We start from the raw sequence: 14,525 nt of genomic DNA on the forward strand, positions 1-14,525 counted from the left end.
TCACTACCCCAACAAAGATGCCTTGCATTCTACATCCATAAGGAGAAAACCCAAAGCAGAAAATTTTTCATGACCTGTCCAAACCAAGAACAACCAAGCTCATCACTTCTTTCTTGCAGTCTTAGATGATTTTAGCTATAAGAGGCAACTGGACTATCCAATTCTTGTGTCCATTGACTGCAAATTTAGTGAGAGAGAAAACTTTCTCCCATGTAAAAAATAGGCACACTTCACCTCAACACTAGGTCCGTGCAATGCGAAATACTATCATTAGGTTTTTGAGCAAACCAAACTTCAACCCAAAGGTTATTTCCCTTGGTTTAAAGCTTTTCATCAGAATTGATCCATACCTCCAAATCCATATGGTTAAAAATATGAATTAGAGAACCTCCACCTTCACAGGGCCGAATCAAATATCCATTGGGTTGCATTTCTGCTCTAACAAACTGCTGCACCGCGGGCATGTTGGGACCTCCTTGAGTTCCACTCAAGGATCTCTCGCAAACCTTTGAGGAAGGTTTTGGAAGTTTTCCAAAGTTAGTTAAGAAAATTATGCAAGAATAAATGCTTTAGAAATGTGACTGAAACAAGAAAAACTACATTTGGGGAAGAAATAAAGACAGAATGAGGAACATGCCAACAAAAGAAAAGTACAAGAAAATCAGAAAGGAAAATAGGCCAGAACTCTTGATTTTTTCTTAAAACTCCCCAAGTTACTACAAGAAGTATCCAACGTACCACAAGACTACCATCTTCCAATACAAAAGTGTATCTAAGAGTCCAGAAATCTCGGGCAGAAGCTAAAGTAGTTGGTGCATACATCTGCAATTAATAGTAGCATTCAAATTAGACATTGATGAACACTTCACAAATTTATATGGCTAAAAGCCTCTCATCTTACAATTCATTTCACCTACATGTATAAAATCTCAATTTTTCCTCCATTTCTAGTTGAGAAAGTAGTAAGAACATCCACACTTCGACAATCCCGAAGCCAAGATGTGCAATCTTTGAGAATCTCTTCAACCTGAATTAAACAACAAAAAATAAGCACCCATTCATCTATCAACCTGAAGTGAAGACAAAGATCCATGGAAATGGGGATATGTTTACCTTTGTAGGGTCTATACCAATAAGAGAACAAGCTCATGCAGCTACTCTAGTACACCCATGTGAAATAGTGACAATTCCAATAACATCCGGACCAGGTTGTACAAAATAACCCACTCTCATTATTAACTACCATTAGAAAAACAGTAACATAAAATGTTGTTCAGCCAAAAACTGGAGAACAAACCTTCATCCCAGGCATCTGGATCCACTCAACAACATTTCCTTTAGCCTTTGAAAGAAACTCTGTTAAAGTCTTCTCTGCAATAGAAAGGAGTCTGTAGAGACAGGAGGAAAAAAAACCATACCCTAGTCATAACTGAAACATTTTGTAGGTGTAAAATGTAGATAACAATTTTACAGGACTCCAAACAACAAACACAATCAATTCCTAACTGCATAACAAACTGAAGTAGTCTATGCATAGAAAAAATATCAGCACCCGTTACAAGTTTGAAACAAAGTCCCATCTCCTAAGAAAAATTTTTGTATTAGTTTTGAGCTGGTGAAGTTCAGGTCTATAACACATCTCCATGCTTATTAGGCCCTCACATTCTCACCGTTTCCTACTCAAGAAAAAATGGACAGGTTGGAGGTTGAACTCAGGAACTACCCCCTGCTGCTCTGTCACTGAACTACATGCCCTTTTTATTCTAGAAAGCCTTACCAGTTCCAGATCAAGGTGTGGATTGAAAAATCCAACAACTCTTTATGTTCGAAGTTATTTACATGGGAGAGATGGGTAGGAGTTTGCAGGGTAGATACAATTGTGATCTCAAAAGATGCTTGAAAAATCCTTTAACCCTTTCCTCTCAACATAGAGAGATTAATTTATATCACTTGACTTATCAGAGGAATAGAGAAGGACACTACTATCGAGACCATTAGGCAGCCACAATTGTTTGGGCTCCTGTAGATTTTCAAATCAATGATACTAACTCATAACATATGAATCAATCCATTACATAAACAATACCCTACTTAGAACAGATCTAATGAATACAACAAAACGAAAATAAAACTTATAACCAAGCCACAAAACATACAAAAAGGACCGTTGGTGCAGAAAAAAATTCAAAACCCAACTCTGAAAATAAATGCATTTTTAGGGGTAAAGGCATTTAACATACCCAACAGGGCTGGCATCCCTGGGGGGATCCCAGGGCGTCAGGTGATTTTGTTGTTGATGTTTAACACTTGTAACCACAGACTCACAGCTAGTGTCTGTAGTTGCTATGGAGGCCTGCAATAACCCCCACCCAAAAAAAAATCTCAAACTTAGTATCCAGAAGCATGTAATCCAACAAAAACCTTCTGTGAAACCTCAAAAACAAAACAAGGATTTAAAAGAACTGTGACATTCTGCAACTACTGCCTGAAATAACCATTCTCGTACACCAATTGCAAGACTTGTTTCTGCAAGCGGTCATTCTCCTCCATTAATAGCTTGTTCATGGCAGAAAGCTTTCTGTTCACAGGTTGGAGACAAGAAGCTTCCTTGCACTGCTTCTCCCTACACTTGCAACAACACCCAAAAATGGAAACATAGGTATTTTTAACCCATATGGGAGGTGTTGGAAAATGTAACTAGGTTCGGTCTTCATAATTGTACTTGAAGTCAAAATGTAATAAAAATAATTTTATTATTAAATTGAATTGACTTATTAAAGCATGGGTTTCATGCTTGGGTCAATTATAGGTCAAGCCTCCATTGTAGGCTTTAGGTTATTGTCAAAATCATTTATTATTGGGTCAAAGACTCCTCCATCAAGTCATCTTCTTCAAGCAAAGTCATCAAGTCAAAGTCTTCAAGTTGGCTTCATATAAATTATCCTCATGTTGGCCTTCTACAATGTCACACCTATTCACATGGTCATGTCGGCCCATTAATGGTGGGAAAAATACTATATGTACCCATCTAATCTTGTTGCATTTCACAATCTGTGGAGATAAAATTTCAGAGGTAGTTTCAGTGGTATCTATGGAAAACTTCAGTGATCTCAGGAAAAAAAAATTAACTGGCGAATCTCAAAAAGAAGTGCAACTTTCAAAGTAATATGTTTTGGTGCTTTTACAGAAGATAAGTTCAGATAATCTCAGACTTCGGTGCAATTACAGTTAGCCTCAGATTGGAGATGTGGATTGCAGTTTGGTACTACCACAGTAGTAACACAGGTTCGATGTTATTTTTGTCTCGGTATAACACAGTGTTGAGGGCTCAGTATTGCAACAGTGAAAGTCTCAACATAGTTTGTCTCTATAGTAACACAGTGATGAGGGTTCACAACATTGATGAAAATCTCGGTATATTTACAGTGATGAAATCTCAGTGAATTAAGGTCTTGATGCTATGACAGTGATAAGACTTCAGTGTTGCCACAGAGACAAGAATTTGGTACCTTCTTAATGAAAAGGACTCGTTGCTGACAGAGATGAAGGATGACTTGATGGAGGGAGTCTAGTCTAGTTTGTAAGGGTCATGGTCGTCTCTTTTTGAATCTACTAAAGGAACAATTTTGGTTGAGTTTTCCCCAAAGAGTGGGATTTTTCCCTGGATGTGTGCCCATATCTTGTTTTCTCTTCTATTTGTTGCTTGGCATTAATCTTGGTGATAAGAAAAGATAATTAAGAGAACAAATACTAATAATGAAAATATCACAAGTTAATGTCATTAAGAGGAAAATCATTTAAACTGCTTAACCTATGGATTTTCCAATTGGAGGGGCTACGGCTAACACATACAAAGAAGTAAGAGCATGGCTAGAAAACTAATTATTGGACAGTATGGGGAAATATTGTATGAGCTGTTGGCAACAAATAGAACTAGGTTTAAGAAAATCATGGTAGAGTCACTCTAATTCTTATCGTTGACCATATGGATTTGGAGGTATCGATCAATTCTCATGCAAAGCCTTTCAACCAAGTGCTCTTTAATACTCCTGGGTAGGCGTAGATTTAGGTTACCTCTCCACACTCTTCATACTTCTTATTCTCTTCAAGCGATGAACAAAAATGAAGCAACATACAAAGAGTATCAATCAACGAACTTATTTATCACAATATTCAACCATGTGGCCCATACAAGTTTTCCATCAGCATGGTCTAATCATTGCTAACAGGCTTAAAGGTATTTGTCTGGTGTTATTTTTGATGAACAATTTAGCTTTATTTATAGTACACAAATTCATGATGTCATTGGAATATCACAGGAAGAGTTTCATACAATCAAGGTCCAAAAATTCCAACAGTTTGATGAAAATTGATCTGCCTAAAGCTTATGATAAAGTGAATTGATGATATCTCAAGTTGTTTCTTCTACAAATAAATATGAATTTCCAAATTGTTAAGTGGATCATGGGATGTTTGAAATCAACATAATTTTTTGTACTCATAAACAGTTCTACTTTAGGGTTTTTCTAATGACTCGACAGACCCGAGGTCCATTTCCGTTGAAGATTTTATACCTGTTTTGTTATGCAATCTTGTTCACAAACTCATTTCAAAAATCATTGCTAACAGGTTTAAGGGTATTTGTCTGGTGTTATTCCATATTAACAATTTGGACTTCTTGAATCTTTATAGTACACAAATTCATGATGCCATTGGAATAGCACAGGAAGGATTGCATACAATCAAGGTTCAAAAAATTCCAGCAATTTTGATGAAAATTGATCTCGCTAAAGCTTATGATAAAGTGAATTAGCTATATCTCAAGTTGTTGCTTCTACAAATAAATTTGAATTTGAAGATTGTTAAGTGGATCATTGGATGTTTGAAATCAACATCTTTTGTTGTGCTCATAGACAGTTCTCCTTTCAGGTTTTCTGATGCATCAAGAGGCCTTAGTCAAGGGTGTCCTTTTTCTCCCTCCCTATTTATATTAGTAGCAGAAGGATTTAAGTATGTTAATAAAATATGCAAGGGAAAAAAGGGAAATGAAAGGATAAATATCTCAGAAACTATGGTTATATCCCAGTTGTTCTTGGTAGATGATATCATAATATTTGGGCAAGGTTCTGGACATACATTGTAAAGCTACAAGATGGATTCCAATGATGATTTTCAATGAGATAGAGGAAAAGATAAGATATGCACATTGTAGGCTATGAATTTGTTTCCTAAAAATTATTTTGAATATCAAGGTGTGAAATATTTGGGCCTTAGAAATATTTGGTAAGGCCCTAAATATTTCTAAGTATGCTGATTGGCAGTAGTTGTATAACAAAATAGAAGCTAGAAATTTGGTGTGGTGTAATATACGGTTGCCTCAAGATGGAATATTAATTTTGGTAAAGCCTCTTTTAGAGAGTATTCTTGTATAATGGATTAAAATAGCACATATTTCCAAAGGAATTTTAGACAAAATAGGAAAAAAAATGGTTTCAACTTCTTATGGAAAAGGAAAAGGAAAAAGTAAGGAATTCCTTTGGTCAAATGGACAAGAAGGGAAAATGTAAAGGAAGCTGGAGGTTAGGGTTTAAAGAATATTAATGCTTTCAATGTAGCCCTAGCCATAAAAATTTTATGGAGGTTAGAATATATAATGAAGGTGTCTAATGAAAAGTTATGAACATACACCTATTGAATGTCATTACACCTACAAAGGCCAATAGATAAGACCTTTCAACTCTACCCAGGCCTTTCCCTTACTGTATGCCACACCGCTATTTATATGTAGATTAAGAGGGTCTGTAGAGAACATTCAAATTCATAGACCACATCATCAATATATATTGCTTAGGTAAGATAAGAAAAATTGTTTAGAAATTCAATTATCTTAAGAATTTGAAACAATAGAGTTGTATTCACAAAGGCCAAAGCAAGGGAAACCAACTATTCAACAAAAGCCAAACTCTAATTCATCCACTAGACCAAACATAGCAATCGATCACTTTACTCTCTCACTTGCAATAGACACATGACCTTGACAACCGATGACACATCTTCCATACCAACCCTCAATTTCAACTTTTCACTTTGAAAGATTTTATTTCCCTTCGTGTTAAGACTTTCATTGAATTTCTAACAAAGTGCAATATCTTATTATTTATGTAAGTGTCAACAATTTCCAGAACTCGATGTGCCATTTTATAAATTATTTTGAGAAACACACTATAAGGTGGAAAGATGCACCACATAATAGAGTTCATGCAGTTTATATGCCAAGTTTGAGATGTAAGTACTTTGAAAATTCCACCCAATGTTAGAAAGACTCATTGTGAAAAATTAGGAGACCATTAAATCTTCTTCAAATATGATATGATTGTCTAGCTAGATGGGAACTTATTGAACTTTATGAGGCTTGATTGAGTGTCATTACACCTAGAAAAGGCCAACAGATAGGACCTTTAAAATTTACCCAGGCCCTGCCCTTACTGTATGCCACACCCCTCTTGATATATAGATTAATAGGTCCAATAGAGAATATTCAAATTCTTAGACCACATCATTAATATAGATTGATTAGGAAAGATAATACTTTTTTTTGGGAAATTTAACTACCTTAATAATCTAAAACAATAGAGTTTTATTCGCAAATTCCAAAGTAGGGGGAAACCAACCATTCAACAAGCACCAAGCTCTAATGCATCCACTAGACCAAACATAGCAATCAATCACTTTACTTTGCCACTTGCAATAGATACATGACCTTGACAACCAACGACGCATCTTCCATATCATCCCTCAATTTCAACCTATCACTTCGAAAGTTTTTTCTCCCTTGGTGTTAATGCTTTCACATAATTTGTAACAAAGTGTTATCTCTTATGATTTATGTAAGTGTCGACAATTTCCAGAACTTAATGCTCCTTTTTATAAATTATTTTGAGAAACACACTATGAGGTGGCAAGTTGCACCACATAATAGAGTTCCTACAATTTATATGCCAAGTTTTAGATGAAGTACTTTGCAAATTCCACCCAATTCTTTCACTTCCCCCATCCCTTTTCTACATGCCATTTTGGTGGCCTAGACCACACATATGGATACTAGTGGATGGCTTAATAATGGTGAAGCCTAATTGTTCTACATTTTGACTTTCTCGTTGGAATTCGACTACATAATTTTGATCAAGATTCTGATTTTTCATTGTTTAAGATGTGATTTTTAATGCATAAATGGATTCAACACCATATTTTAGTAGTGTACCAACCCTTTATCCCTCCAAGGTTTGGAAACTTTCACTGTTTTTGCAAAATTGTTGGTTTTAGCATTTCATCAAACAATTTGACTATTTTCTCTGTTTTTTTATTGGGGGTTTCAACTTATATTTTGTCCTTTTTGACATGTAATGGAATTGAAAATTCAATATACATAAAATCCAACAATAATACAACAACACAACAACATTGTGGGAAAATATAATGGCCATGTCTTTGTTATAAACCAATGCATTAGAAGTTGTCCTATTTTTTGTATGGATGTGGAAATATGTGCTATTGTAGATGACTTTTATTGGTCCAAATCACAACCAAAATTGTACTAAACTCATGTCCCTCTATTCTCTATCACTTTCCAACCCTAAAACACAAGTATTTTCCTCCCTCAATAGGTACCTTAGTTATATTTGCAAATAGTGAGAAGTATGGGCTAATTTCCACTGTATTTCAAACTTCCACAACCCTCCAAAATCTGCTTTAGCTATCATCTCATGAAATATTATTGATACCAATTGGTGCAACCCTATCTCTTCTTCAAAATTCTCCCCTTTTTATGTTAAGCCAACCCGTCTAACTCACTATTATTAATCAAAGACAACTACAGCCTGTAAATGTGCCCTCATGCCATAGTAACTCGACCCATATAGGAGTTATAAACCCTCTTAACATTTAGTAGATAACATACAGAGATTCACCCTCTAAAGCTTGACTAATACACCTTTCTTAGAGGGTAAATTCAACCCACAATTTCTTTTTAGCAGCAACAGTCAATACATCCAAGAGAATGATCATCTTTTAATGAACCTGTGTGCCATTCCTGATGGGGTTTTACCATTGTAAAACCTCTACTATGAAACCTAGATATTTCTCAAAAAATCATTCCACACTAAATTATATTTCTTAATATTTCCTTCATCCATTGTCGGGGATTAGATGTCCTCAATTTAGCCTCCAATATCACTTTCCACAATACATTTTGACCATTGTTTTACCATAGATAATTTCATATACCAATAGAAGGAGAAGTGAACCCCAAAACCTCTAAAACTTCACTATTCAAATATGTAATTACAAATTTATCTCATGTACCATTTATATGTGGAATAATTCAAGAGATTAGTACCTTAGTGAGTCACAAATCCTCCCTAGTTTGCATCAACATGAAATTTCTCTTCCACAACAATGCACCCAATGCTGAAACCTGTATGATCTCGCTCCAATCTAGCTAGGGTGGGTTTCTCACCACCAAATCGGTGATTACGATGGATGCATGTGATGAAATAAAAATAGATAGCTTCCTTCTTGATGCCGATGAGCATTCTAGGGGATTCTTGGATGAAGCTGATCTTGATCTGCCTTCTGAAACCAAAGAGAGACTTTTTGGCTATTCTGATTTGATGGACAAAAACCCTAATTCTCATGAAAATTAACATGGAAGGCAATAAGAATTGATGAACCCGGTCTTGAAGAAGGTGCCTCAAACTCTAATATGGATAGTATTTCCATCCAAAGTGTTGAGAAAATGATCTCCAACATTGAATTTAATAGTCAGAAGTCCCATTTTTTGTATCTTAATGACTTCCTAATTTATGATACAGTGGAAAAGGTGATATAGGAGTAGTGTATTAAGTTTCAAGTAACATTCTCTCACTCCCTTGATGATGAAGGCATTGAAACCATTACTTGAAATTGAAAAACAACATATTCAAGTCATATATGGTGCATTTTGAAGGTTCTCCCCTATATCAAAATCATGATCATTATGACAAGGAAATGTGTTCTGACAAGTAAGCCTCCTTGCAAAGCTCATTGCATTATAATACAAGTTTGGCCTTTGAAAATGAAAGATACACCAAGAACATTAACGAGAAACCTAGCTATACAAAAGAGAAAATCTCTTCTCAATTACAGAAGTACTGTCCAGATTTCATAAACGATGTTTTCACTGACTGGCATGAGGAATATATGTGCAATTATACCTCTAGTCCTGGCTGGATATATCAGTTCAATGAAAATTCAACTAACAAAAATTAGGCATACTTTGATTTTAAAATAAATTTGGAATTGTTGTGGAGTTTACAAATTGATGAAGATACTTAGAAACATGTAATTGAAGATTCCTTTAAAAAGGATGATGAAAATCCAAGTCCTGTCAAACAAGATGAACTTCTAGAGGCACTAATGGAAATGCATGGTAGAGCTAATCCTCAAAACCCAAGCTTGGTTGATTTCTGGATTATGTTGTCTAAGCTTACTCCAAAGTTTGTTTCATCATTTGAGGAACTTGGAGCTAGTCTCACTATCCAGATTGAAAAATATGAATTGAACCAAAATTTTTATACTTGATGTATGCTCAACTATTGTGATGAATGAGCCATTATGTCCCCAAAAGGGAAAAGGACTTGTAATCTGAAAATTTTTACATCATCATACCAAATTCGATCGGTACAGTTTTTGCAATGATAAAACACACCCCTTCTATACCTACAACAAATCTTCAACAACATGGATAGAATTGTATTAACATCCTTACTTAGAAGGAGAAGAGGTGTTCTTACTCTTTTTCAGACTAGAAATGATAGGGGTAGCTACCTATGAATACCCCGATATCAATATATCCAAGTTTGGCATGGTCTTGATGCACTAAGGAAGAAGGTATTACATTTATAAAATATTGAGAATTTATGTTTGAGTGTATGTATGGAACAATATTTTTTAGTCATCATGTGCTCCCGAGAGAGACCTAGATCCCCAATGAGGAGCCTAGGTTTGCACTTAAATCTATACATGTAGTTTAAGTCAAATGATTTTATAAGGTATGAATAAATTATCGGCTTTAATGGCTGTAGTGTTTCCCCTCGATTCCATTTTTTTATGCATGCTATAGTCAGTTTGAACATGATCTAACAATTGTGCAAAATGTAGGAATGCATGGTATGTGAGGAAAGATAGCTTTCAATTGAATGTGACATTTGGGAGGAAATACCATGATTAAGGAGCATTTCTCCAAAAGATATAGGATTTGGCACATAAGTGAAAAGAGTTGTGATATTTGTCCTCAATAGATACAAACAACACCAGTAATAGATAACCACACAAATTATATATATATATATATATATATATATATATATATATATATAACCACTTAAAAGGTATGTAGAAAAGTACCAAAAAGCAGGCATATTGAATGCATACCTCTTGTTCCATCCTTGAATGGATTGGCAACACGCAGCAAAGTTTTCTTCAATCCATATTTGTTCACATTTTTTCCCTAACTCTTCCAACAATACCATCACAAAAACCACAATGGTCGGGTTTGAATCTGATCCCGCATTATTTTCAACATGGGCATCCTCGTATTCGCATATTTTTGCATCTTGGTATGGTATGAGATTGAGGTCGATTGTAAGAGTACCCCTAACACCGTCCCCATCCTCGTCGCCCTGTATTGGCGGAGGCAATTTCATCCCCTAAATGTATAGAAAAACGTTTTGGTTTATGGAAATCTGAGGTAGAGAGGGCTGTAATACATGCAAGGTAGAGATATGGCCCAACTGCAATGGTCTTCTCATACACACAAAGTATCAAGCCTAGAGAATATAAGAGAAATAATATTAGAGTGATAATATTTAAAAAATTTAGTCATAAGAGAAATAAAATAATATTAGAGCGGTGTAATATTTAAAAAAATTAGTCACAATCATCCACATACTTTTATATAAAATAAACTCTAAGAATGTCAATTTTTAAAATCTCTTTTGTAGTTATCGAATGTCATTCAAGTAGAATATCACAATAACCTATGTCAGTAATGGTGCGACTATTTCTTTTATTTTTTTAAAGAAATTTTTTCTACACATGCACCCCATCAAGCATAAATCAGCTGAACATATACATTTGAAGTAATATAAATTAACCTATGGCTATCCTTAAAAGAGTTATCACCCAGATCCCTAGTGATGGTGTAAGGCTCCTATCAAAGTGGTATGAGCTTCTTATGGGAGTTTTTCAATTACCCTTTATGCAAGTCCAACCATAAATCGTCACCAACGTGAAACTTATGTGGAACCCAATGGATTGTGTACCTAATTGTACCTGGAGTAGGCAACTTTCTACAAGATATCATGAACTCATTGTTGATTTTTTCGGATACATTCCTCAAAAATTGTTTATTTACTTGCCTCATTCCATGTATAGGAGGTATCTTAATGTTTTATACCGTGAATATAGATACATCAATTTGTGCGAACTGTTCGGACCCCAAGCACACCTGAAAAACCTTTTGGCCAATAGAAATATGAAGAGCTATGTCGAAAATATAGAAGTCCTTCAACACGTGTATGTGAATGCTCGTAATTGTATACTCTAAAGACATCTATAATAATTCTATTGACTACTACCTTTTATTTAACAATTTAGCGATGAAAGGTATAAGTGGATTTGGTGAAGCTTGGTGTCCATCATGGAGCAAAGTTTAAACGAAAAAATACTAAGGAACCTACTATCCCTATCAAGAAATATGGTCTTTGGAAACCCAAAATGAACCAAAATATGCTTGAAGAAGAACTTATGAGTGGATTTTGTTGCGATAATATTCTTACAAGGTGTCAAAATTCCCATCCTAAGGAAGAAATCAACAACATCAAAAACACATATGTTACCATGCTTGGTTGAGGGAAAACATGACATAAAATGTAGGGGCATTAACTCCCAAGGATTATCTAGAGTAGGAAAAGGCCTACAGTTGGTGTGGATTGCCATTTCCTTTGGTAGAATATAATTATTCCACTACTTATAGGCTTCGACAATAGAATGGATCTTGTTGTCATAGGTTGGTTATATATGAAACTGATCGTAGAGTGTATTGCTATGATACACCATTAAATGTTTGTGTCGTGTGGGCACTACATCGACAACATGAACGACTGGCTCATAGGGTCCCTGTTGTGTAGCCATTCATTGAATAATGGTGTTGGATATAATATTGTTTCCATAAATAAGAGAACCATAAACAGGCCCATGAACATTGTCAATATCTTTTGGAGATGTTGCAAATAAAGCAATCATGAATACAAAATTTATGGTCAATAGGATAGGTATCATCAAGATGCTGAACCATCCAATGCAAAGATGGTTTTCAGTGCTCGTGATCTAGTCACATAAGAGACCCCATAAATTTGTGCTTTAGCATACCCCCAAGATTAAAGAAGTAATCCAAAGTGAGAGGATTCATTGATAAGGTAACATTGACAACAACCATTAGTTGACCCAAAGTGACAACTTGTGATTCTTGCACAACTAGGGTGTCAGTTTGAGCATCAAAAGTAGGCACAATTGCACAAATGGAAACATCTCACATTTAGGGAACTTGGCCTCAAATCTTTATGCATTTTTCCACTGAGGGTACCTTTAACATTTCGCAAGGAACAAATCACATATTTGGAGGAATTATGGATAACTTTTCACATTTCACTAGATTCATGCATGAAGAGATGCTCCCATCCTTTAAGAAGATTTTGAAGGATTTCATGGCATAGTCAAGGGTCACATGTATAAAGGAAGAACACCATAGTCAAGAATATGAAAATCGGAATTTCTCTTACATGGAATAACAGAGGACATAGGTGAAGAGTACTCTAGTTAGAAACATATAAATGCTTGTTTATGTCCTCTTTCCAAAGAAGAGAAGGTACCTTGTGACAAAAGGCCCAAATTGCCAATGGAGGAAGACTAGGGTAAGGGTTACTTTCTCTTTCACATGCTGAGACTCAGAATTCATGTATTTTAAGGTATGTTTTGCTATTGAGTTCACATATTTGGAAGCACAATTTCACAAGTCGAAACATCTCAAATTTGGGGTAATTTCCTACAAATATTTATGCAGTTTTTCAATTAAGGGTGTCTTTCACATTCCCTAAGGCACAAATCAAATATTTGGAGGTACCTCCGATGACTTGTGACATTTCACTAGCTTCACACATAAAGAGGAGTTCCCATCATTTAAGAATGTTTTGGAGGGTTTCCATGGCATAATCAAGGGTCACATTTACAAAATAAGAACCGCCAAGTTAAGAAGATGTAAACCATGTTGCCAATGGATTATTAGACATTATAGTGTTATGGCATGTCAAGATGTAAACTATGTTTCTTAGTTGTTTTATGGCCATGGTTGGATGTGAGCCTTGACATGGTAACTTGTAACTTGCTAAGTGGGATAAGTTGAAATTGGACATGAGTAGCCTATGATGAGTTATATTTAGTTCTTAGGTGAACAAGGCACAGTCTAGTTGTAGTAATTGTAACTTGGTCAGGTTGTTGTAGTCGAGGCAAGACTCGGTTGGGTTCCCAAGTCCCAAAAAAAGTAAGGGTAGTCATTAGAGAATGATAATTAAGGAGTGTTAGGGTGTACCAAAGAATGAAAAGACATGCTAACAAATGCTAGACAGTGTCAATGCATGTTGAGGAGTGTTAGAGAGTGCCAGAAGATCACAAGGGATAACTAGGTCAATCTGCATGGAAATGAACAAATAAGAGTGTGTGCTAAGGAGTGTAAATGAATTCCAGGTGTCTCAAGGATAAAGTGTGTTAGGAGAAGGTCATAATAAGACTTCTAGGAGGCAATCTTATGGTTATAATAAGGGGTTGAACAAAGAAGTTTCAGACAAAGGGAGACTTTTGGTTAGGTACAACATTGTTTTTCCAATGACTTGGTTGGGTTCCCAAGTCACACAAAAAGTTAAGGCTATCTATGGTGGCATGACAGATAGGGAGTACCAAGGTGTGTCGAGGAATGTCAGGAAGTACTAATACATGCTAGATAGTTCCAAGGCATGATAGACATGCCAAGATGTGTAAGGTGTCAAGGTGTGGGGTTAACACATGCTAGGGAGTGTGAGGGTGAACTTCCACGGAAACACAAGGGAGCACCAGTTTCAAATGCATGGAAATGAAGTGTCAGCAAGTTCCAGGTGTGCTAAGGAGGGAGTGACAAGGTATGCTAGGTAGTTCCAAGGCATGTTAGAATGCTAGGGAAGCATACTAAGATGTGTCGAGTGCTAAGGTGTGCCAATTTGTGCTAAGGACTGTTAGGGAGTACCAATGAAACACAAGGGAGCACTAGGTCAAAATTCATGGAAATGAATGAATAAGAGTGTGTGACAGGGAGTGTCATGGAGTTCCAGGTGTGTTAAGGATGGAGTGACATGGTATGTTAGGTAGCACTAAGTCGAGCTAGAGTATCAGGGTGGCAT

At 35.8% G+C, this 14,525-nt stretch overlaps 1 pseudogene; it reads right to left on the bottom strand.

Annotated features, from left to right (window-relative positions):
- Positions 1 to 320: 320 nt before the first annotated feature.
- Positions 321 to 10,742, bottom strand: LOC149158235 (homeobox-leucine zipper protein ATHB-8-like; annotated as a pseudogene).
- Positions 10,743 to 14,525: the final 3,783 nt, after the last annotated feature.

This window comes from Pinus tabuliformis, chromosome 5_2 (genome assembly GCF_031772625.1).
Source record: "Pinus tabuliformis cultivar Carrire ecotype Pingquan chromosome 5_2, CPIR1, whole genome shotgun sequence".
In the NCBI taxonomy this organism is placed as follows: Eukaryota; Viridiplantae; Streptophyta; class Pinopsida; order Pinales; family Pinaceae; genus Pinus; species Pinus tabuliformis.